This window comes from Maniola hyperantus, chromosome 5, assembly GCF_902806685.2.
Source record: "Maniola hyperantus chromosome 5, iAphHyp1.2, whole genome shotgun sequence".
NCBI lineage: Eukaryota > Metazoa > Arthropoda > Insecta > Lepidoptera > Nymphalidae > Maniola > Maniola hyperantus.
Window position 1 is genome coordinate 4,662,022 of NC_048540.1, and position 26,312 is coordinate 4,688,333.

General features: G+C 36.4%; 1 protein-coding gene across 3 annotated transcripts in view; it reads right to left on the reverse strand.

Annotated features, from left to right (window-relative positions):
• LOC117982148 (protein qui-1) overlaps positions 1-26,312 on the reverse strand; it is a 147,490-nt gene that overhangs the window by 90,280 nt on the left and 30,898 nt on the right. The window contains exon 1 of one of the 3 annotated variants that reach the window (XM_069498941.1): positions 23,474-23,597. The exons of the other annotated variants lie outside the window; for them this stretch is intronic. The gene's annotated coding sequence lies outside the window, so the exon portion shown is untranslated. Of the gene's footprint in view, positions 1-23,473; positions 23,598-26,312 lie in introns of those variants that run through there. 3 annotated transcript variants of the gene reach the window in all.

Below are 26,312 nucleotides of genomic sequence, written 5' to 3' on the forward strand. Positions count from 1 at the left end.
ACTAGTTGACTAGTAGGACAGACGACATCAAGTAGGTATGACGTTGTCTTTGGCAGTTTCAATTGGCTTCGCTCAGACCTCAGCCCCTTGGCCCACACACACAAATTTTGTGCGGACAGGCCGTCGTTCCCGTAGTAGTAAAAGCTAATTTATTCAGTTCGCTTACATGGATGTCGGGGGTGTGATGGTATAAGTAAACTCGAAAATCATTACACCGATTTCATCATTAAATCTTTCACTATAAGAAACTACATAAATCTAGAAACAGGCAAACAGCTGGTTCATTTTAAAAAGCTCAGTAGGTATACCTACTCATAAAAATACGTAAAACAAATAAATTGCCGTGCTAAGAAATAATGACGCAGTCCATCTTATAAATTGCCTTTATTTCAACGCGGCCATTCTACTTTGCGTCTCAGCTTTCGAAGAAGAGCTTGAAGATTATTATGATGCTTAATAATGAACACTAATACCTAGGTACCTATGTTATTCACAAAATAGAATATTTCTAAGTACTATTCTTTGCACACGAAGGAAATATTTTGAAAATGCTCATACAAAAATGAATACAAAGTTCTTTTTATTCAAAAACAGCTTTTACAAGTGCTTTGAAACGTCAAGTGAATCTACCCACGCACTAGTTCAAAATACCCTTCCTACCAAGATGATCCAGCAAGAAACTCTGCAGTTGCTATTTTTAAATACCTATTCAATTTACAATATATATCATGTATAAAATACTAGCAGTGTTGCCCGCGTAAAATTTCTGGTTTCTCATGAGATCTGAAATTTTCCCGCTGCAAAAGGCCTCACTTACCTACTCACTCAGTCTCACCTTAAGACACGGAACCCAGAATACCTAAATGCCAATTTTCATATCTCTAACTTCAAAAACATAAGATTTTCTTTCCACCCCCATTTTACTCCCTTAGGAGGGGAATTAGTTGATCCTTTCTTATCTGATACCTACCCCTAGAAATAGCCTACATTTTAAATTTCAAGTAAAAATAACAATTGTTAAAACTTTACTATAAAAACATTGCCCCCCTATTTTACCACCCTTAAGTGGGGAATTTCCCAAATTGAATTATACAGATTTTTATTATTTAAAGCTAATAACCCAAATGTCGATTTTCACGTCTCTAACTCAAAAAACATAGGACTTTCATACAACCTTCGACCCCCCATTTCGCACTTTTCGGGGGGGAATTTTTCAAAACCGTTTCTTAGCTGACACCTACGTCCTAGAAATAACCTACCTTCCAAATTTCAAGTTTGTATGTTTATTCTGAGATTTCGTGATTAGTCAGTCAGTCAGTAAGTGAGTGGTAATTCTCTTTATTAATATTTAGATGATCTGAACCGACTTCATTCAAGTTTTCAAAAGTTGACTTTTGTAAAAGATTACCATTATGTAGGTACAATTAAACCTTTTTTTCGTATTCTCGTATTCATTTCCAAAGCATCTTACAAAGAAAATGCTATCTATCTTATCATAAGTTGTAACGGGTCGTGCAGAAGTTAACTATACTCTAGTTAATAATTATTGATCTAATTTCGATTTCTATTAGATACTTATCGCGTGATAAAGAGTCTTTTCGTTTAAGCCTAATTTATTATTGACTCACGATTTCATTTACTAAAAGTAAATTATATCGTGAGTCAAACCCGTATTTCACAAGTTCATAGTTCATACCACACGCAAAATTGCTGACTTTTACTCGAAAAACAGTAATTAAAATAATTATAGCAAAAAGTGAGTAACTAAATAAATGAAATCTGAAAAAGTTAAATATTTAGAATATTAATAATAAGAATACTTCATCATACTTTACAAAGGATATAAAATTTTCTAAAAGTTCTTTTTTTAAATTTTCCTTTCCTGTATCTACGCCTCCCCGGCACAGCCTCCGGGAAATAAGAATTTAATTATTCGATGCTTTGAGGAATAAAATTCTTATTGCCTTACTAAGAAGCCTTTACAATTTTTAAACACTATAATAATTTTAAAGGAACTCGGTAAATCAAATTCCGAGTAAACGTTCACGAGATGAATTTTAAGTAGGTAGGTACTTATCTATGTATAGTCCGCGACAAGTCGAGATGGCAACCGTCGTATGAGGTGGAGGGACGCCCCCGCACACCCGTACGTTACCCGCACTCGTCCGTACCGGGTTAACACGGGGGCTGTGCGGGTGAGCGGTGCGTTTCTAACCCAATTGCCATCTCGACCTGTCGCGTAATAAATTGTTCTGATAAAGTGCAGTTATTGAAAAAGCCTTATTTTATGTTTTTATGCGTGAGGCTAGAATAATAAAATTAATTAATGCGAAACAAATCCGAACTCATTGAGGAAAGCCTATAAGCCGTTTCACTCTATCTCATACTATCTCGATAGTATCTACAATAATAGGTATAAGTATAAGTGGTATAAGTTTGCAAAGTTTCAAATACAATTAGAAATTGGTGAGAAGTTAGTTGTAAGATACTCTAACATTGTTGCAAAGTTACAGAGGGGCCTAACAAGCTCGTAAAGCATATAAAAAGTGTAAATTGTATTTTGGATACAAAGTCGAAGGGATCACAACTTACATGTACCTACCTACAACATTGGGCATTACAAAGATCTCAATAGTATACAGCGTGTTTGATAAATCATATAACATGACGGATAATATGTATAGTCCACGACAGGTTGAGATGACAAGCGGGGTATGAGGGGGGGACGCCTCGCACACCCGCACGTCACCCGTGCTCGCCCGCATCGCAGGGCATCGCATCGTGTGCAGGGCGTTGCCTCCCCGATTGCCATATCGACCTGTCGCGTGTTACCTAGTAGTACCAAAGATTCTTTTGTTGACTCTGCTACTGGAAAACGTTCAAAAGGTCCTTCGAGTTCACAGTAGTTTTTTATGAGCTAATTTCTGCGATCAGCTATTTGCAGGGTTGTTATATTGGGATTCGAGGGTCCTTATTTGTTTGGTATATCGACACATCATCGGTCCTAACCTTATAGACTAAGAGCCAGCGCGTGACTTTCTTTATTTTATAAAAGCTGAAAGTTTCTCTGCATATTGTTCCCAACACAGGGAGGACCGATTGTTTGGATGTTTCAGACACTATCTAACACTTTGTATAGACCCGGAAATCAGAATAGTCGTTGGTCCAATAGTTCATCCGTTTGACCCAGATTTGACAATTTATTAAAATTTTATGTGTGCTATTCAAGGCGTGTATTTTTTGTTTTTTGAACTATAATTTTTCTGTGTATATTTTTTTTTAAAGAATATTAGCCATGTTAAATGACTAATAGTCCCCTTTCCTCTCCAATTAAGCGTCAGGCTTGTGCCAGGAGTAGATACGACAATTATAGTGCAACGGGCGAAGTTTGAACCGTCGTCGACCTTTCGGTTTTCAGTCCACTCCTATACCGGTTGAGCTATTGAGGCTCAAGGCAAAATTATACCAATATTTTACGCAAAAATACTTATGGCGGGATCGCGTGCTTAATGCCGTGTCATGGTATATTTATCGCTGTATACCTAAGTAATATGAAATCCTTAAACTGTTCGTAATCTATGGACCTGACGGCACGCTATTTGGTTTCCGTTCGTTTGACCATTCGTTTAAAATTACTTCAAACTAGCTTTGCCCGGACTTCGACCACGTGATATAATTTATAGCATACTAGCTGACGCCCGCGACTCCGTCTGCGTGGATTTAGGTTTTTAAAAATCCCATGGGTACCTACTCTTTGATTTTCCGGATAAAAAGTTGCATATAATGTCACTCTCCAGGTCTTTGATTATGGAAAAAATCACGTCAACCCGTTGCTCCGTTGCGATGATGATGAACTAACCAACAAATGAACACACTTTCGCATTTATAATGCCTATGGGTAGTAATATCACTCGGGAATAATGTATTTATACTCGGAAATCATGAAATTCCATAGCAGTGAAAGAATTTTCAGTATCGGATCATGAGTTCAGGATATTAGCTTCTACATACAAACTTACAAACTTTACAGAATTTACTTTAACAAATAAATTCTATACTCGGGAACGAACCGCCCCGACTTCACCCGGTGAAAATATATCCTCTTTATTCACTATCCCGTAAGAATTTAGAAAAACCCGGCTTTATTTCTTGTCCACGTTTTAAAGAAATCTTAATCAAATCAAGTGTAATTGTGCTTTATGGCCGTTCTAATTAAAATAATAAATATAATAAATAAATTTAATGCGATTCAGACTTGCACACGAAGGCTTCCGTACCATCGTACACGATAATATGCCTAACACTATGTCGGTTTTTTGCGGCCATTTCAAAACTTTAATTATTTTTTGCTATATCAGCAACAAAAATACACATTCTGAGAAAATTTCAACTCATTACCTATTACGGTTCATGAGATACAGCCCGCTAAGTATCAGATAGACAGATGGACCCGGGACTGCGAGGCTTAGTAATAGGGTCCCGTTGCCATTCTTTAGGTAAGGAACCTTAAAAAATGGATTTTAATAAAGGAAGACTTTCGGGCGAGGTGAAATGCCCGGGGCCACCGCGCCGGAAACCCGGCCGCTTCGAAAATACTTTTGTTGGAACTTGTTAAGAGGGTAAATACTAGGTATACTGATATTTCTGGTGGCCTTAAATAATTCTTTTGAGGTAGGAATAGGTACCAACTTATCTTCTTTTATATATATCACAGCTCAAACTACTAGACGGATCGGGCTGAAATTTGTCACGCAGGTAGTAATTATGACGTAGGCATCTCACATCCGCTAAGAAAGGATTTTTAAAAATTCAACACCTAATAGTTTACATATCTACTAATATGCGCTTTTGTAGATGTAGGGAGGCCTACTCTTCGATTTTCTTTGTTTGATAAACAGTTTTAGGTAGGTACTAACCTAAGGCAAAACGAACGAAAAAAATTAAGTTTCAAAACCGATGTCTTAAAAACATTCATCTAAATAACTAGATTCATTCATGATTCAATCGAAGACTTTAGTCAAATCCCTATTTATTTTATTTTTATAAGTTGCGTTTATCATTTCTGATCGTTTCTTTTTTATCGGGCGAATTAAATCAATAAATAACTGATTTCAGTTGGTTCGTATCCACCGGATAAAGGTCGGGAAACAGCAACTTAAAAGATAAAATCAGCTACTCAATTATTCTAGTTGATTGATTGAGCCTAAACCATAATTCAACACCCTGTCACTGATGACCGAGAGATGGTGAACGGTACTTTGATGTGATTTATACTGGTACACAACATAAAGAATGTTTAACAAATCCAAATTAGACACAGCAAAAACCACGAAGGTTAAAAGTGTGTCATTCCGTCTACTTCTAATACATAATAAATGTAATGTAATATAAGTGGCTTCTATAAACAATGTAAATTGTTATAGAAGCACTTATATTACATTACATTTAATACAAAAATGGGGATCGTTACAATTTGTTAATATAATGGATTTTAGCTTATATTTTAAATTAATCTAACCTTTAAAGTAACTTCTTATTAATATTTCATGTTATGTAAATTAAAGAGTTAAGTAAGTTTAGATACATTTAATTTACACACATAACTTAGATATTACATATATTTAGTTTATCTACGTAAACTAATAACCTAGAGTAAAGCACCGTGATTCCATAAATAAACTCTATGCCACTCTATGCTATATTGCCGTTTCATACAAAGGTACCTAGTTAATATAATTATAATTATAATTTTATCCGTAAAATTCAGACCGACATAAAATATTACACTAAACAGCTCTCACACAATTTATGTTTAAATATGCTATCGATCGAAGTTAACAATTATATAGTTACTTAGGTTATAATCAGCCTAAATTGATTATTTTAACGTTAAAGGAAATACCCGAAATTTTTTAAGGAAATGACTCATAATTTAGGGTGTTGCTAATTCCTACCATCGCGTGACGAAAATGTGTTCCGATTGTAATGGCTTTGGAAAAATATACGGCTAACGAACCGATGTCATTAGGGCCACCAGTGGTGGCGTATTTATGTATGAAATTTGGCGTGTAATGACAGGCTAGGGTGGGAATGTATAGTCGGGGACAGGTCGAGATGTCAATCAGGGTATGAGGCGGGGAGACGCCCCGTACACCCACACGTCATCTACGCTCGCCCGCACCGGGTTAGCACGGGGGCTGTGCGGGTGTGCGGGGTTCCCTCCCCGATTGCCATCTCGACATGCCGCGTACTGTACATAAAGAGTAAGAAAGGTACATAACTCTAGGTAGTCATTAGGAGTTTCAAAGAATTTGCATAAAAAATAAAATAAAAATGATATGAAATTGGACGAGATGATTTGTTTTTTTATAGTAATTGCTATTCAACCTCACAAGATCAGCGATAAGTATAAACACTGGAATTAATCGTGTTGAGTCTCCAGATGATACTAAAACAATAACGTCAAAACACCCGTATTGATTTGAATTGAATGAATCAAATATTAATTTGATTAAACTCGCTTTAGTAAAAGAATACACACATTGAATGAATCAAATATTAATTTGATTAAACACGCTTCGGTAAAAGAATTCAAAACTTAGATCATTTCTAAAAGTTCGAATAAAAAAAACAAGATTAAGATTTAAAGCAAGAAGATGAAGATGCAAATTTCCATTTGAATAAGAATATAAGTAGGCACGGCACATACCTTAAGAAATTGATCTAAATACATTTTTACTACTTATATGGCCAGAACTAGGGGCGTATCGACAAAAGTAAGATCAAGTATCAAAACATTTTTATTTTACTTAGGCCAAGTATTACTCACGAATCCTGATATTACGTCAAACTATCATGGTTTGGTAAGCTGTTTATATTGAGAAGAGTCACAACAAACTCAATTACGATATTACCTCAGTAATATTTGAATTGCACTCTCATGTATCCCTTTGTTAATAAATAGACAATATGCCAACTATTTCAGTATGCATGCATAACGTAAATTTGAATGTGTTGCGCGCAGTGTGCACAACTTGTCCATATTGAATTTTAAATCACACCTATTGAGTCACACGAGTTGGTCCGAACACATTTAGAAATTATACGCAGGCTGTTTCTGTTTGCATTATTAATTTGGTCTGTTATTCTCGTGTTGTTTTACATTAGAATAAATATACATATTAATTTATCAACGGATTATCTGGCATGTACGGTAGCTATATTTACACCAGCCTAGATTCATACAAGGACTAGGTGCATAACACCGTTCTGAATCAGTCATCAGCATCATCACCTCAAACCCATCAGTAGGCCGGCGCGCTGGCCCACTACTATTTAGGCCAGAGCCCACCGCACCGGCCAAGTACGGATTGGCAATCATCCTACACCTTGAGAATATTATGGAGAACTCTTAGGCGTACAGGTTTCCTCATAATTGCTTGAAATGCACATTTCTCCTAAAAAATATAACTCCAACTCCCAGGATCAACCCTCAAATCAGTAGTTTAACGCAAATTGGTCATTAACATTTGAATATGTGTTTGGTGATGATCTAACCGACAAAAATATTGCTAACAGAAGTCAAAAAGGATGAATAGAGATAAAATATCGCATTTCTATTTAATATGGGTCCCTGAGAACGTACAATTAAATTATCCCCGTTTCTCTTTCGCAACCTGAATCCAATCACAACAACAAAACCCGCATAAGTAGGTAAGGCATACCTCCAGAATCCATTATGCGGATCCCAATGAAGCCCAAATATTTGAGACTTTTTGTACCTCTAAGCCCGTAATCCAACTTTTGATTGTACGTAAAACCGAGGGTTCGCCAGCCCTGAAGCTATCGCAAGTCCTTGTGGCGCACCTGTTGCAAAACTTTAAATGAAACGGTCAAATCTCAAATTGTGTATCGAAGCAAATTGAACTTAATAACGTTCTTATAGAGCACAATATAGAATGACCCAACTAGGAACGTAATGTGTATGATAAAATATTGATCCGTCTTTGTAGAGGCATTGTTTTGCGAGCCCTGCTGAAAATTGGGCCGTGTTCTGTTGGTTTTCAAATGCTGATTCAAATTATATATAAATGTACTTTCGTGTAGAATTTCGTATATTTTACAACTTCGCAATTTCGCCTGGCTGTAGAATTTACTCAGAATTTCCTACCGAATTTCATTTATGCAAATATTTATTATGGAAATCAGCTGATAAGATTAAACGTACTACTTACCCTAATACTTTATTGTTTAGTCAAAATCTGTATTCATCGAAGATTAAGTAAGAACATTCTCTCATATAAATAATACGCTTGATATTTAAATATATCTAGTTACATATAAAAAAATATTTCAATGCGTGAATGACGAGTTGATATATTATTTAAACTCAATACATTCCAAACTAGCCCTTATATTTGACCCAAAAAAGAGTGAGTCGCAAATACACTGCATTTCACTGATGTAAGCAAACACATTTGATTTATGTTGAAACGCTAACACCCATTGATCTCGGCGGAGCTATTCCGATGGTAAATAGTGACATGATGACCGACTTTGACATACAACAGAAGAGTTCCTTGAAAATTGAAATGTTAGTATTGTAATTATGATATCTATCTTAATTAAAAAAACCGGCCAAGTGCGAGTCAGGCTCGCGCAATGAGGTTTCCATACTACAGTCGTATTTTTTCGACATTTTGCACGATAATTCAAAAACTATGATGCATAAAAATAAATAAAAATCTGTTTTAGAATGTACAGGTGAAGACCTTTCATATGATACCCCACTCGATATAGTCACTCACTTCGAAAGTTGAAAATACTAATTATTAGTTCATGACCACAATTTAATTTTTTTTGTGTGATCTAACCCTAAATTCACGGTTTTCAGATTTTTCCCCAAATGTCAGCTATAAGATCTACCTACCTGCCAAATTTCATGATTCTAGGTCAACGGAAAGTACCCTGTAGGTTTCTTGACAGACAGACAGACAGACAGACAACAAAGTGATCCTATAAGGGTTCCGTTTTTCCTTTTGAGGTACGGAACCCTAAAAAACCAAGAATATTTCTACCTGTGTCCGTTATAAACTTTAAAATCATCCAACCGATGCGCCCCAAACCGATTTCATTAGAAAGTAAATAATGCGAAGATGGATATAGAGTTGCGAAACATTTTTATGCGTAGTAGCACACGCCGGGTATCCGCTAGTATATTATTAAATTAGACCACGAGTCCACGAAAACACTAAAAATTGAAAAATAATTTAATTTATTACCGAATATATAGTTCCATAATAATATTTTTTGGTGCCGGTGCCAATTAGCTTCAGCTGCGCGAATCGTCTAGACTTAGAATTTTTATGAGACTCCACAATGGCACCTCATTGGCACCGACCCCAAAAAATATTATTATGGAACTATATATTCGGTAATAAATTAAATTATTTTTCAATTTTTAGTGTTTGTGTATCGAAGTCGGTTTTTATTTTTTTTGTAAATTTTTTTTATTTCACAATTTTTAGTGGCCCCATGGAATTATGCTATGACTGGTTAAAAATCTACTGTTTACTAAGCTATTACACTGATCGCGAGCAATTTACTCTTATTCGTTGAGGAGTTCCATTATCTATCTTCGAAGATGTTCATCAGATCTTCACCAAATTGAAATGGGACCAACTTTGAAGTATACCCTTTCAAACAAAAAAGAATTTTCAAATCGGTCCAGGCGTTTTCGAATAATCGGGGAACATACATTAAAAAAAAAAAAAAAAGATTCCGACGAATTGAAAACCTCCTCCTTTTTTTGAAGTCGGTTAAAAAATATATATCGTGTGACCTGATTCTTGAATTCTTTTATCACTTTAGTCTCACATAAAAAATTTTTTTTCCACAAGTTATCACGAAAATTATGAGTAGATTGAAACTGATCATCATTATGATATGATACGAATTCATCGACAGCCTACTATTGAGCACGGGTCTCCGAAGGCTCCGCACGCTGGCCAAGTGCGGATTGGCAGACTTCACACACCTTTGAAAACATTAGGAGATATTAAAACTTTGTGTTTACTCGAAAAATTCTCTCAAAAATTAGCCTCTTTACCGAATGATATACGAATTAGCAAGAAATTTTACATTAAAAATGTAGATCCTTGTTAATAGTGACATAAAAAGGAACACGAAGGTCATAATCGTATCAAGGACATAAAAAGGGGTAACTGTGATAAAGCGAGTGAAAATGGCTGGCTTGTTTTGTCTCGGTTATGAGTTTATTTATGACGTCACGTGAATTTATGACCAAAGTTAGAGCTAGACATTACCATACACAAAAATACTTTTACCACTCTTTTTACAAGCTAAAAGCATAGAGAGTTTAGAATAGGTTTCTAATTTTTATATCATTACTCTCTAACAGTTAAAGGAAAATATTAAGTAGGTACGTACTTAATATTTTTCTTCCATAAAGTACTTACTTTACAACAGTAAAACGGCTTTAAAAGTGTTTTGCACCTTAAGTGCCATTGAATTCTATGAATTTTCAGTATTTGAATTATATGCACCAATTATACATAATATGTAAGTGTTTATATTTATTATAAATATATATATAGCTATATTCTAATCTTTATGCTTATAATTATAAGAGTAAACAAAAAGGTATACAATATTTTCCGTTTTTATAAGACACAATTTATTATATTATAGCTTACTGAATTACTGTTAGACGGAATAAAAAAATTGCTAACATTAGAAATTGACTAGCTGATGCCCGCAACTTCGTCCTCGTGGAATTTGGTTTTTTAAAAACTCGTGGGAACTCTTTGATTTTCCGGGATAAAAAGTAGGCCATGTCACTCAAAAAATATTTATCTATACCCATGCAAAAAATCACGTAAATCCGTTGCACAGTAGTGACGTGATTGAAGGACAAACCAACAAACAAACACACTTTCGCATTTATAATAAGGGTACTGAGGTACTGATAAGCGGACAGAAGTATCGCGTAAATACGAAACACAGGGACCAACGTTCATATTTGTTATAGTAATATAGTTTACTTAAAAAAATATTAAGTGGGTAGAATATAATAAATGCTACCAATAGACAAAATACTGTTAACTCTCTCTCAGACTATATAAAAATAGATTTTAGGGTATCATATTATTTACAGAGAAATAACGGATCACTTTGTTGTGTGTCTGTCAAGACTCGTCAAGGGAATCAAAACTTATAGGGTAGGTAGGTACTCGTACTTCCCGTTGAGCTAGAATCATAAAATTTGGTAAGTGGCAATGTCTTGTAGCACAAAGTAAACAGTAAGGAAAAAATTTGAAAACCGTGAATTTGTGATTACATCACAAAAAATAATAAACAGTGTTATTTCATGTACGATGATACGGAACCCTTCCTGTGCGAGTCTGACTCTTACTTGGCTGGTTTTTTTAAAGAAGCTTAAATTAATTTTCTTGCTATCATTACAAGTTTACACAGTAAAAGGCCTGAATACGAACAAGGAAAATTAATTTAATGTCGGCTGAAGTGTACGTGAGATCAAGTCGTTGTGTATTCATATGAGATATTTGCGCTGATAGCGCCACAGTCGGCTTAACGAACTAGCCCAGACCTTGACAACAATATTATTATCTGTGTTAGATAATACCTACCGGTCTTCTTGGGTAACGTTTTAAATGTTTGTTCCTTATTATTTTAATTAATATGCCCTTGACTGCAATCTCACCTGGTGGTAAGTGATGATGTAATCTAAGATGGAAGCGGGCTAACCTGCAAGAGGTATGCCGAAGCCTCCCACCAGACCAGACCAGAGAAATTATAAAATTCCAAACACCTGCCAGGAATCGAACCTGGGAAATATGTGAATATGTGGAAAAAATTATGGAAATTTTGTTATTTAATCGATTTAATTAGTTTTTTCAGTTTACGTCATAATTTTTATTCTAGTTTATAATGAAGTAATTGAAATATTGGAGTCAAATACCCAATTGGGGCGCCCCGCATACCCGCACGTCATCCGCGCTCGCCCGCACCGGGTTAGCGCGGGTGTACGGAGCATCCCCACCCCGATTGCCATGTCAAACTGTCGCGAACTATAGGTAGGTAGATACGATGCATAGAGATTGGATAAAAATATCTTTAAAAGCATTGAAATTGATATATACGTAGCTATCTATAATATTGCAGAGTGGAGTACCTAACGATGCTTGTTGATGACAGTTACTGCTGAAATCTGGGTAGCTAATCGATTTCAACGACGGAAACTCGTCGGGGCTTATCGTCTTTAGATGATTTTAAAGCGTTTTCGAATACCTGACTATATATACAGTACGCGGCAGAAAGCAATGTACATCGACATTTAGAAGGAGATAACAGATTTGTAGAGCGTTGTCCCTGTCATTAAGACCGACAAAACGTCATATAGGTATGAGTGACAGAGACAAAGATCTACGAAGTTGAAATGTCATTCTAAAGGCTCGTGTAATATTTGTAGGTACATAACTTTCTATACTCCTAGTAGGTATTTCGGATAGGGAATATTAAAAAATCTTCTGATTTATCATCAACTAACTGATTCTCGCGACTTCGTCCGCGTGGACTACACAAATTCCTAGCTAGGCAGTAATGTTCCGCTACATTGCTGCCGCGACATTGCTGAATGCTGCCTAGCTCGGAATGTAATGTCATATAAGCTTACAGAGATTGTATGGGGACCAGTAGTGCCGCGACAGGACTGTGACAGTTGGTGACAGCACTATTGCGGCAGCGCTGCTGCGTGCAGCGTGGTTCGGAATCATACCTTTACAGTACCATCAAAGTAGGCACAATACCTATACGGAGCGCGCGAGCAGCGACATTGCAACGCATGCTGGGCATCACTAGATACTAGACATGTGTCCGCTATAGCTTAACTTAACTGAAAACCGCTGCCGTGCCTTTAGCGTACCGTAGCGTTATTGTCGTAGCTAGCAACGGTTATCAGATATCATCTATGACGAACCACCTGACAACGCAACGCTGCCAACTGGCAACTGACAATGCATTGTTTGGTTTTTTGGTAACTAGAAACGCAATAATTATGCCTTCTCTTTCTTTCTTTTACTGAAAGCTGAGAAGGAGCGGTTATTGGCTACCGGCTTAGTAACTAAGAACTTGATAAACCAAAGCCGACCTTATCTCTATTACGCTAAGGCTTAACTGTACAAGTACTTGTCCATTACACTTTGATCTATCAATCTTAATACAGTTAGCCTTAGAGTAATAGACATAAGGTCCTCTTTGGTTTATCAATCTTCGTGAAATGTTTTTGGTTAACTGGACTGTGGCAAACTATTCGTGCAGGCGTCCACTATAGTTTGACCTATGTCAATGATCATTATAATTAAACTTTGCTGCTATGAACTTAAGGTTGTGTTTACTTCACGATATTCATAAAAGTAAAATTGGTTTTATTTTAGTGAATATGCGCGCGCTAGCTATACAGACGGTATTGATACGGCAGCTAGCTTAGTTACTACAACGGAAACTGCTGCGCGTTGCGCATATTAGATTTAGTTGAAGCACAACTCTGATACCGATATTCGGCAACGGTTATCAATATCGGTATTGAAACTAAATAACTATTGGATAACCGTTGTCAGAAATAGCCAATAACGCCCATCCTTACTAGTTACTCATACCTAAATGTGTAAGTAAGTGTATTTTGTTTTGTTGGTTTATTCACGGAGCAACGGATCGACGTGAATATAGCTAAATGGACCTTGAGAGTGACATAGGCCAATTTATATTCCGGAAAATCAAAGAGTTCCCACGGGATTTTTAAAAACTTAAATCCATGCGGACGAAGTCGCTGCAAGTAAAAGAAAATATTCTTATTAGTTGCCGTTTAGAATATATGTAATTGTTTTTTTTATTTTTTTATTCAGATACAAGTTAGCCCTTGACTGCAATCTCACCTGGTGGTAAGTGATGATGCAGTCTAAGATGATAGCGGGCTAACCTGGAAGGGGTATGGCAGTTTTTATTAAACCCATACCCCTTTGGTTTCTACACGGCATCGTACCGGAACGCTAAATCGCTTGGCGGCACGGCTTTGCCGGTAGGGTGGTAACTAGCCACGGCCGAAGCCTCCCACCAGACCAGACCAGAAATTTAGAAATTATAAAATTCCAAACCCCTGCCAGGAATCGAACCCGGGGCCTCCCACTATTAAGACCACAGCGCTCACCACTGCGCCAGGGAGGTTCAAAAGGGAGGTGTAAAAATTTTTACAAAAAAAATAAAAACCGACTTCGATACACAAACACTAAAAATTGAAAAATAATTTAATTTATTACCGAATATATTATGTATACAAGAGTTAATATAGTTCCATAATAATACTTTTTGGTGCCGGTGCCAATTAGCTTTAGCTGCGCGAATCGTCTAGACTTCATATTTTTATGAGACTCCACAATGGCACCTCATTGGCACCGACCCCAAAAAATATTATTATGGAACTATATTAACTCTTGTATACATAATATATTCGGTAATAAATTAAATTATTTTTCAATTTTTAGTGTTTGTGTATCGAAGTCGGTTTTTATTTTTTTTGTAAAAATTTTTTATTTCACAATTTTTAGTGGCCCCATGGAATTATGCTATGACTGGTTAAAAATCTACTGTTTACTAGGCTATTACACTGATCGCGAGCAATTTACTCTTATCCGTTGAGGAGTTCCAGTATCTATCTTCGAAGATGTTCATCAGATCTTCACCAAATTTAAATGGGACCAACTTTGAAGTATACCCTTTCAAACAAAAAAGAATTTTCAAAATTGGTCCAGGCGTCTTTGAGTAATCGGGGAACATACATAAAAAAAAAAAAAAAAAAAAGATTCCGACGAATTGAGAACCTCCTCCTTTTTTTGAAGTCGGTTAAAAAGCTTTTCTAATGTTCGAGCTTTATTCGAACTTATGTTTCACGTTACCAGACGTTATACCGAGTTTGTAACAGAAAACACCACGTTTTATGAAACCGTGTTATCGATTAAACATAAAAGCGCGCGTTGTAATCCAACTAATAGTGTATGATCCAGTTTTTGTGAGTACAAAAAGCGTGCCGTTGGTATATAGAAGATGCCGTGATAGCCTAGTGGTTAGGACGCCCGCCTTCTAATCGGAGGTCGGGGGTTCGATCCCGGGCACGCACCTCTAACTTTTCGGAGTTATGTGCGTTTTATTTAATTAAATACCACTTGCTTTAACGGTGAAGGAAAACATCGTGAGGAAACCTGCTATGTTCTCAAAGCTGTGTGAAGTCTACCAATCCGCACATGGCCAGCGTGGTAGACTATGGTCAAAACCCTTCTCACTCTGAGAGGAGACCCGTGCTCTGTAGTGAGCCGGTGATGGGTTAATCATGATGATGATGATATAGAAGCATGTAGCGGCCAGTGCGGCAATTCTCTAAAAGGCTATTATTGCGCCGATTTTTTTTGCTCATAATGATGATCACACACATGATACTTACCACGATTTATGCTAGGACGTGCTACAAATCTTTTTCACACGCAAAGCGTTTGAAATGTTTGCGTAGCGAGTTTAATAATTCGTTAATGTGTTAGGACCTTAATAATAACACTTGTACCCGATTTTTTAGTAGGTAGGTGCACATAGTTAAATTAGATAAAAGTGACCAATTATGAAAATACTACAATTTAAACACCCAGAAATATTTTATTTATTTAAAGATCTTTATTGGGTAGTACTATGACAAAGAATAAAAAATACAGGACAGTCTTAAAAACAAAGGGCGACCTTATACCACTACACAACACTACAGTGATCTCTTCCAGACAACCCATACTTAAGAACGTATAGAACGGTAAGTTGCAATATTTTAGTACACCAATTATAATAGATTTGAAAAAACTACTGATATATTTCAGTTGGTAGGTTATTACGCAATACATAGTTTCGGACTACTTATGACGTTATAGAATTGCAAAACCGATATAATATATGAAAATCTTAATGCGGTTCACATAATACATCTACTTACCAAGTTTCAACAGTATAGCTCTTACAGTTTCGGGAAAAAGTTGCTGTGACATACGGACGGACAGACAGACAGGCAGACAGACTTGACGAATCTATAAGGGTTCTGTTTTTTGCCATTTGGCTACGGAACGCTAAAAATAGCAGATTTCAGAGTCCATCCCAAAAAAGAAGAAAAAGTATAACGATATTTTAAAGAAACCCATGTGTTAATTTGCCTCATATTATAAACAACTTAACCTCCAATCCGGGTTTATTAGTCTTGGGATGACCCTAGTATGAATCAAACGCAGTTCCAATGTCCACAGTCTTATATTCAGGTACACTTGTCACATCCACTTAGTTTATATCTAGCTTAATTAATCACCTCGTACTTATATCTCGCTTAATTACTTTTATATCGTTCCTCTTTTACTCCCGCGCGCTGTCACACCTCCACTCACGGGTGACAGATGGCAGGTTTTTCTGTGTTGCCCACAATATGTTATTGAAAAATAATCTAGTTCTGCATCTGGGTTTTGCTTCCTCGCGAGTCGTGAATCACAGCGCAGCGGGACGAAATCTGCTCTACATAAAAACCGAAATAGAGCCAAACATTTTTGCTAACGTACTGTGGCACGGATTTTATTGCACGTTCCATAACCGTTCGTAATTTAATAACCAACTCTTTGAAATTCGTCAATCGAATATTTGTAATGTTAGAAGCATTTTTAGTTAATTAAGTTTTGGCCGTGTTTGAAACGTTCGAATTTCTCTTTTTAAACCAAATACCTTATCTACTTGTATTTAACATTTACATTGCGCAGTTTACATGGCGCTTTGTGTGAATGTTATTCATAGGTGCACATAATTTTTATTCCTATATAAATCATCGCCCGTTATTGTATGTATGTTTTTTTTAGTAAATATATAAATAAAAATACATGATATAATTTGCCCTCTCTCCCAATATTTTTTTTTCACGATATTATGCAAAAACTGACTGTATATTTTAGCATCGACTGTGAAAGGTCTATGATAAGAAACGATAGAAATCAGATACCCAACAGTCTGGATGTATACGAAAGTCATCACTCATAATTATCAATCAATAGGTACCAATGCTTGTTTGTTGGTATGTCCTTCAATCAAGTCGCAACGGAGCAACGGTTTAAAGTGATTTTTGCATGGGTATAGTAAATAGTTCCCTGGAGAACGACATTTTGTCAAAAATCAAAGAGTTCCCACGGGATTTTTAAAAACCTAAATCCACGCGTACGAAGTCACGGGCATCAGCTAGTCCAAAAGCAATTTCAAAAATGTTTATTTTATGTAGGCCAACTGGTTACTCTTATCTAAGTTATTCTAAGGTTCAAATATTTAATTCTATTTAGAAGAACCGGCAAAAATTCCGCAGTTTCTCTTATTAAAAGCCAAAACAAAAGTTTTGTTACAATATATAGGTACCGATATACATTACTAGGCATACTATATACTTTAAGGTAACTGAATGCAAACTTCCATGCAACTTTCAACGGTACAAATAATGGTAAAAAATGGTAACTGCACAATCCTCAATCATTTTGTTTCTCTCTTGACAGGGGCCGTTCATCCGAGTACATAACAATTTTTCTTTTTAAATATGTACTTCGTCTTCATTTGACCATTGAGGAGGAATTTATCCCAGACTACGGAATTAAATATAAGGTATACAAACAAACTGAACGGAGGTAACCATAAATCTCTGAAGATAGCTCGTAAATAATGTCTGAGCTGGCATATGCGAAGAGCAATCAAAATTAAACTTTAACACCATAAGTTTAAGACTGAGTTTTTAATAAAGTGAAAGTAGAGCTTGTTTTAAATAAGAAGATATTATTTTGCAGCTTATGAACGGATTTCGAAGCAGAATCCCGACGATTCTAAGGTTATCTTTGAACCCTGTTTATAATTCATGAGTTTTCTTCGAAACCTCTAACATTTATAAGTGAGTGAGAGTAAACCATAAATCCAGAGTTTCATTTCCTATGATTATAATTAATTATTTTTATTAAGTAATAGCTTGCTCACTAAAAAAATGCAGCCAGTAGGTAGGTTTCACACTAACATGACTTTTGTTGTTCATGATTGACGACAGGTTTGGTCATTGGTTTGATTGTAGAGATGTGAAAAATGTCTCCTTGCATCTAAAGAGACTAGCTCTTTTACCCTCGGATTTGTTCAAATTTTGCTTGTCAAATTCGGTTCAATTTGAATTGTTCTGGGTTGTATTACTTAGTATTAAAGTCTACCTGTACTTATAATACCTACTTATTGCTTTTAAATTGCAAAAGTTGGGTCTCAATCCTCCTTTTTAACCGACTACAAAAAAAGGAGGAGGTTCTCAATTCGTCGGAATCTTTTTTTTTTTTTTTTATGTATGTTCCCCGATTACTCGAAGACGCCTGAACCGATTTTGAAAATTCTTTTTTTGTTTGAAAGGGTATACTTCAAAGTTGGTCCCATTTAAATTTGGTGAAGATCTGATAAACATCTTCGAAGATAGATAATGGAACTCCTCAACGGATAAGAGTCAATTGCTCACGATCAGTGTAATAGCTTAGTAAACAGTAGATTTTTAACCAAGCATAGCATATTTTAATACCATGGGGCCACTAAAATATGTGAAATAAATTTTTTTTACAAAAAAAAATAAAAACCGACTTCAATACACAAACACTAAAGTTCCATAATAATATTTTTTGGGGTCGGTGCCAATGAGGTGCCATTGTGGAGTCTCATAAAAATTCGAAGTCTAGACGATTCGCGCAGCTGAAGCTAATTGGCACCGACACCAAAAAATATTATTATGGAACTATATCAACTCTTGTATACATAATTTATATTCGGTAATAAATTAAATTATTTTTCAATTTTTAGTGTTTGTGTATCGAGGTCGGTTTTTATTTTTAATGATGTGTTCAGAAACAAATAAAAGAAAAACAATATATAATATTATTGTTAACTAATCTTAACTAGCCCATGAGTAGGAGTACTGTCCCACGACTGATCAAAGGCCTCCCCTCGGCCTTATACTTGGACTCATAATATTTAATTAAATAGTAGTAGAGATGTGCATTAAACTGTGCTCAGTTTTATATACCAACGTGCACGTTTTATATGCCAAAAAATTACAAAGGAAAGTTTTATTAAAGATGAAAGAGGTGACCGACTTTTATTTGCAGAGTATAATAGTCGTTTGCGTGCTGCTATTGTAGAACTGAGACTGCGGGTTTGAAGGTGAAGAATCTTGTTATCATTCGTAAAGCCCGTTCTTCACTCGCGTTACGATAGCCCGCGAAACAATAGCTTGTATGGTTTAGCGGCAACGCGATCGCACTTTCCCAGTTCGATGTCAGTTTTGTTGTCCGCGACTAGTTGCGAGTATAAAGGCACACATTGTCTTGCGAATCGCGTGAAAATTTGCGCGCGAGTGTGTTATGGGCTTAAGATGAAGAGCTAGCATAAAAAATCAGATGTTCTGCCCTGCCAAGTAAAATACTGTCTGCAGAAAAGAAAATTTATTGAAATACTAAATGATGCCCACGACTTCGTTCGCGTGGATTTAGGTTTTTAAAAATCCCGTGGGAACTCCTTGATTTTCCGGGATGAAAAGTAGCCAATGTCCTTCCTCGGCATGCAAGCTCTGATACTCAAGATCTGTACCAAATTTCGTCAAAACCGATTAAATGGATAGGCCGTGAAAGGCTAGCAGACAGCAGACAGACAGACTTTCGCATTTATAATATAAAATAATAAATAAATAAAATAAAATATCTTTATTTAACAAAAACAAGTTATTTTGGCGTCGGTTACTAGTGGTCTCCACTACTAGGTTAAACCTGTGACGTGGAGACCATATACGAGTTCCTAGTGGGTTTTACTGAGGACTAGTGAAAGTTTAGCGGTTATTAGTATGGATTTAGCTTTTTAAACTAAGATGTTACAGTCAAACTGCACGGAAGACTCAAGTAGGTATAACGTGGGTAACAGTGCTGATGTCTCAACTTTGCGGTTTCTGGAGCTTAAACTCGTGGCGGTGCGTATTTTCCGGAACAAAAATATTCTATTTGCCAAAATACGTTAAAATGATGAGCCGTGAAGAGCTAGCAGACACTCATACCGACATTGATATAGAATAGTCAATAGTCATACCAACAAACACACTTTGTTAGACGTGTCTGTAAGCAAGTTATATCTGTATGGGTGTTTGTGCGCTCATCCGTATTCGGTTCGTATTCGTATTTTCTGTATGTAATTATGGATATTTCAGGGATAAAAGTACTTAGCCTATTAGTAAAAAACGGTTAAACTGATGAGCCGTGAAAAGCTAACAGAGTCCAGAGAGTCATACCGACAAACACACATTTATAATATCAGTATGGATATGGATTATGCTGTTAAGTACCTATTCTATCATAAAATGTTATTTCTTTTTATCAAAGAAACATCAAAGTTGTAATCTCACAAAACCGTACCTACTCAACAGCTTTTGGACGAGTAGGTACCCAGTAGGTAGTTCAAATACAAAAGAAACCGTAAAAGTACTTTTATACAAGTATTCGAAACGATAAAAAGCTTTTCTTTTTCTCATTTACAAGTATTTTTATCTTTACTACACTTTTCTTTTCATTTTTAGGGTTCCGTACCTCAAAAAGAACCCTTGCAGGATCACTTTGTTGTCTGTCTGTCTGTCTATTTCTCGGTCTGTCTGTCCGTCTGTTTGTCGTGTCTGTTAAGAAAACTTATAGGGTACTTCCCGTTGACCTAGAATCACGAAATTTGGCAGGCAGGTAGGTCTTATAGCACAAGTAAAGGAAAAAAATCCGAAAACCATGAATTTGTGCCAATATCACAAAAAATTGATGTGTTCACAAAAAAATTATTTCCTAAATCACTTATAGATGGCGCTGTTGTCATAGCAGTGTTGCTCATAAAAATGTTAAAATACGATGGTACGGAGCCCTTCGTATGCGAGTCTGACTCGCACTTGACCGATTCTTTTTCCATCTATTTACAATTTTCCAACGTGTATTCACTTTTTAACGAGACTGTAAAACATATGGGTTTATAAAAGAAGCGGAAACATTGTTATTAGGTATGTATCGTTATTTTGGGCATGAGCCAGCTCAATTTGATTATTTTTGCTAGGTTTTAATTGCTGTTGCTACGAATGCAGTTCATGTTGAATACGTAGAGATAAATCTACATTCAAATAAACTATAGATATACCTACCTATAGTTTATTTGAAACTATTTTAACAGAATAGATTTATAATAAATGTACATCTCTCTATATAAAAATGAATAGCTAAATGTGTTGCTGAACGCAAATCTCGAGAACAGCAGAACCGATTTCACTAATTCTTTTTTTATAATATAAGGAATATATATTTGAAGTACGAGGATGGTTCTTACGGAGAGAAAAATTAAAAAAAATGTAAGTAAGTATTAAAAAATAAAAAAATGAAGAATCAACTGTTAGGCGGTAAGAAGTTTGCCGGGTCAGCTAGTCTATATGTACATATAGAAATAGAAATCGAAAGATTTATTCAAATAAACTTTTATATCACAAATGAATCTGTTTTCGAATTGAATTTGGAATGTTTTTTGAAAACATTTTCGAATTGAATTTCGAATGTGTTTTGAAAACATGTTTATGATTGGTTGGTGCCTCAAAATGGTTAACGCCCACTGAGACTTTTGTCTCTCTCATTTGTATGGAATTACGTAACAGAGAGAGTGCTACACTAACTTCTTTCCGTACTTTAAGTTTAGTAGCTACAAGGAAGTCAGTAAATATCGAGAAGGGAATTGCAGGAAGGTGTAATATAAAGTACCTACTCAATCGTTAGCGTAATGTCGGTGACGTCACGATTACCTCCTGTTTGAATCATAATCTCAGATGAAAGGAAAAAATAGACGGCAGAAGGGATACCAAAATAATCCTATTAATATTGTAAATGCCAAAATGAGTGTTTGTTGGTTTTTCTTACAAGTATACCGCAACAGAGCTTTTGAAAAACTTATATTCACGTGAACGAAGTCGCGGGCATCATTTACTGTAAGTATGATAAAAATACAGGTAAGTAACGTGGTAGTAGTGCATATGTATAAATCCCAAATCATTAGCCGAATCATTGTTAGTTGCCGAATTGGAGTAACCGAGTGACTAATCTACTAAAATGTTTTCCATTTATATTCCACGAGTGCATGGTAGAAAGTAAATCATTAAACTAAAACGTAGTATATACTACGGATTTACAGTGAGACTCATATTGAGTCTGTTCACATTTAGTAGTTTCAATTTCGGTCACGTTGAAACCTAGCTTCTGAAAATTCTTTCAATATTTCATTCTAAAGAAGTCGCTTTTTGATGCAGACATGCAGATCGGTTTCCTGAAATGCACCATTCGAAGTGAATCGAAATTCACGGAAGGGAAATGATATACTCTATGCACAGAAAGAAGTTGCTATAGGGCTCTCTCTGTTACGTAATCCCATACAAATGACAGAGACAAAAATCTCATTGGGCGTTAACCATTTTGAGCCACCACTCAATCACAAACGAAACTATGTTTTCAAATTGAATTTTCGAATGTTTTTGAAAATGTGTTTGTAATTGGTTGGTGCTCAAAATGGTTAACGCCCACTGAAATTTTTGTCTCTGTCATTTGTATGGGATTACCTAACAGATAAATCCTTGTACTAATTTATTTCCGTGGATATACTTCCTTAGAAAATATTATGTGTTCACGAGAGCTCCGTCTATATTTCGTGTCGTCTGTGCCTCTAACAAGAACCGACACTCAACACTACAAGCGCACTCAGGTCGCGGTCCAGAGAGCAGGATTAATAAGATCACCGTACCTACTGCGGTCAAAATAAACGAGGTTAGGTCTCATTTTAACAAACTGCTTCCTATTTCTCCTTCTTTCCTAAACGCCTAGTCTTCAAAATATAAATATTATCCCACTTAAATATTATAATGTTAGAAATGCACGGGAACAATTTTATTATTATTTGTTTATTTTATTCAGATACAAGTTAGCTCTTGACTGCAATCTTACAAGGTGGTAAGTGACGATGCAGTCTAAGATTGAAGTGGGCTAACCTGGAAGGGGTATGCCAGTTTTTAATAAACCCAATGGCCCTTTGGTTTCTACACGGCATCGTACTGGAACGCTAAATCGCTTGGCGGCACGGCAAAAGCCTCCCACCAGACGATTATTAAATTAAGATAAGAAGTAGGTCCGTCTTTTAGGCATTATGCTGAGCTGTACACCCATTTGCGGTGGTGCACAGTTGAAAATGTTACATTTGTATGCTTTGTTTTTATCCGTGACCCCAACAACAAAGAAAAGCATTTTCTTTCTTTCTTTTAGTAGGTACTTACCTAAGATTTTATAATATCGTAGGAAAGATTACAAAATTCCGGGCTGCATGGCAAAATTTTTCATAATGATATGTTGTGTTTCGCCAGTTTTCTTCGTGGTAACAAAAATACTACTAAATAATATATGTATAATAAGTAGATACAAAAAACTTGCAATTTGGACAATCGTTTGCCTTCGGCTTCTCCGGAAACTGTGGCATACTGTATGAAAGTGTGATCTAACTCGCGATTGTTTAATAAATAGGTAAGTACTTAATAGAGATTTAATAATCTAATCTTTACATCCATCGATTCTATTTAATTAGATGAAATAAATTAGAATTTTTTATTAATTTTTAAATAAGTAAAGATTATTTGGCTTCGATTTAGACAACAATTTATCTGTAAAATCTCCGCTCCGTATAACACGTGAGCGATTCACGCTTAGTTACTTTTATCACTGAACAAATATTACATTTCTCGAAGGCCTTATCTCGCAGGTATTCAAATATTACCTACTTTAAGCGTTGTTGCGTAAAAGGCGTATTTGTTCTGCATCTTTGTTAGAACGTGACTTAGGCAGAATTAGGTAGGGAGGCTTAAGCTAGGAGCTTGTTAGCACTCATTATCATCGTGCTATCGTCACAGAATAAATAACAGTATTATGTATAAAATTTACCTACCTACTATTTAAATTTTTATCATCATCATCAATATCAAGCAAGACGTGCACTGCTGGACATAAGTCTCTTGTAGGGACTTCCACACGCCACGGTCTTGCGCCGCCTGAATCCAGCGGCTCCCTCGTTTGATATTCTCTGTCCACTGTCTTCCAATGCTGCACTTACCGATGCGAAGTTGCCATTCTAGCACAAGGCACATAGTTCGAAAAACCGATAAATCCCAACGTTTATAGGTTTTTCGAAATATGTGACTTGCCCATTGCAACTTCAGCTTCGCTTCCCGTTGAACTACGTCGGTATTATTTTCATTCTCCTACGGATCTACTCATTTCTGATTTGATCACGTAGAGAAACTCCAAGCTTAACTCTCCATCGCTGAATAACTCTGAACTTTCTTTCAGTTTTCAGTCAAGTTTCTTTGATCTAAAGGTATGATTCCGAATCACGCTGCACGCAGCAGTGCTGCCGCAACAGTGCTGTCGCGGCACTACTGGTCCCCATACAATCTCTATAAGCTTATATGAGATTACATTCCGAGCTAGGCAGCAATGTAGCGAAACATTGCTGCCTAGCTCGGAATGTAATCTCATATAAGCTTAGAGAGATTGTATGGGGACCAGTAGTGCCGCGACAGCACTGTGACAGCTGGTGACAGCACTGTTGCAGCAGCACTGCTGCGTGCAGCGTGGTTCGGAATCATACCTTAAAGCAGCCGCGATGCGGTGCAGTCATGCAGATCGGGTTTCTCAAATGCATCTTTTGAAGTTTTAAATCGAAATTCACTGAATGGAAACTGATAGCAAAAAGAACATTCCTCTCAGTCTCCGTTGAATTTACCAAAATTTACCATTTGATAAAACTGTAGACTAAACTAACATTTTAATTTGTAGTTATTGGATTCTTGTTTCACATTCACCATCTTCATCATCATGATCAACTCATTGTCGGCTCACTACAGAGCACGGGTCTCCTCTCAGAGTTAGAAGGGAAAAAATACTTTTTCTATAAGTGAGACGTTCTAATACCTATTGTAACAACTACAAGTTCAAGCGGGAACATTGATTAGTGTAGAAACAAAGGTGAATCGGAACCATTGTCGCGTTCCTAGGGCGGGCGGTAGCTCGGAGTGTTGTTTCATCATGATCAACCCATCGCCGGCTCACTACAGAGCATGGGTCACCCAGAGTAAGAAGGGTTTTGGGTGTGGTCTACCACGCTGACCAAGTGCGAATTGGCAGACTTCACACACCTTTGAGAACATTATGGAGAACTCTCAGGTGTGCAGGATTCCTCACCATGTTTTCCTTCACCGTTAAAGCATGTGATATTTAATTACTTAAAACGCACATAACTCGTGCGTGCCCGGGATCGAACCCCCGACGTCCGATTAGGAGGCGGTCGTCCTAACCACAGCTTGATTCATATTATTATTATTGTTAAATTCACATTATTCCAATAAGTGCAATAAGTTTATTCCAGAACTAGATGGAATAGACACGTCGTTTGCCACATTACTAATACCATTTTTAGCCTTTACTTCAGAACACAGACCACCACCTACAGACGCCTAAATAGCCGAACACCCCCGCTCGCCAAGCTTAGGCACTTGCTGAGCATAAAAGTCGGCCCACGCCCGTTCGGTACCCTCATTCCGCACATTGTTTTGATTACGTGACTTGTAAGTCCACCAATCACAACAAAACATTCTCCCCTGTCCCCCGCCAACATTTTACGATTTGTTTTCATGCAAAACCTTGTATATGCGTACTCTAGGAGTTGAATTCTCTGTGCTCCAGAATAAGCGATCCAGATTCCAGATACGGTCGCTAGATTGCAATAGTTTTGAAATTTTAACCCACTTCTTACTAGAAATGCCTGGATTGGTACTATCCACTATTCAGTAAGCGGTGATAGCTTTGTTAAATACCGTGATCAACACTTTTGTTTTTTTATTGTTAATTTTTATAGGACTTTTGTCGGACACGGACACGCCAGCGTCATCTTAACTTAAATTACAATCTAAATTACGTAATTAAACTGATATGAATGTATTAGGTAACAATCTATAACACCTAAATATTATTATAGTTTGGAAGTGTGGATTGCATGCGCAGGCATTGCTGGAGCGAGCTGATAGTCAAATCTTTTTGTACCCAGTCCGTCATGAAATTGACACA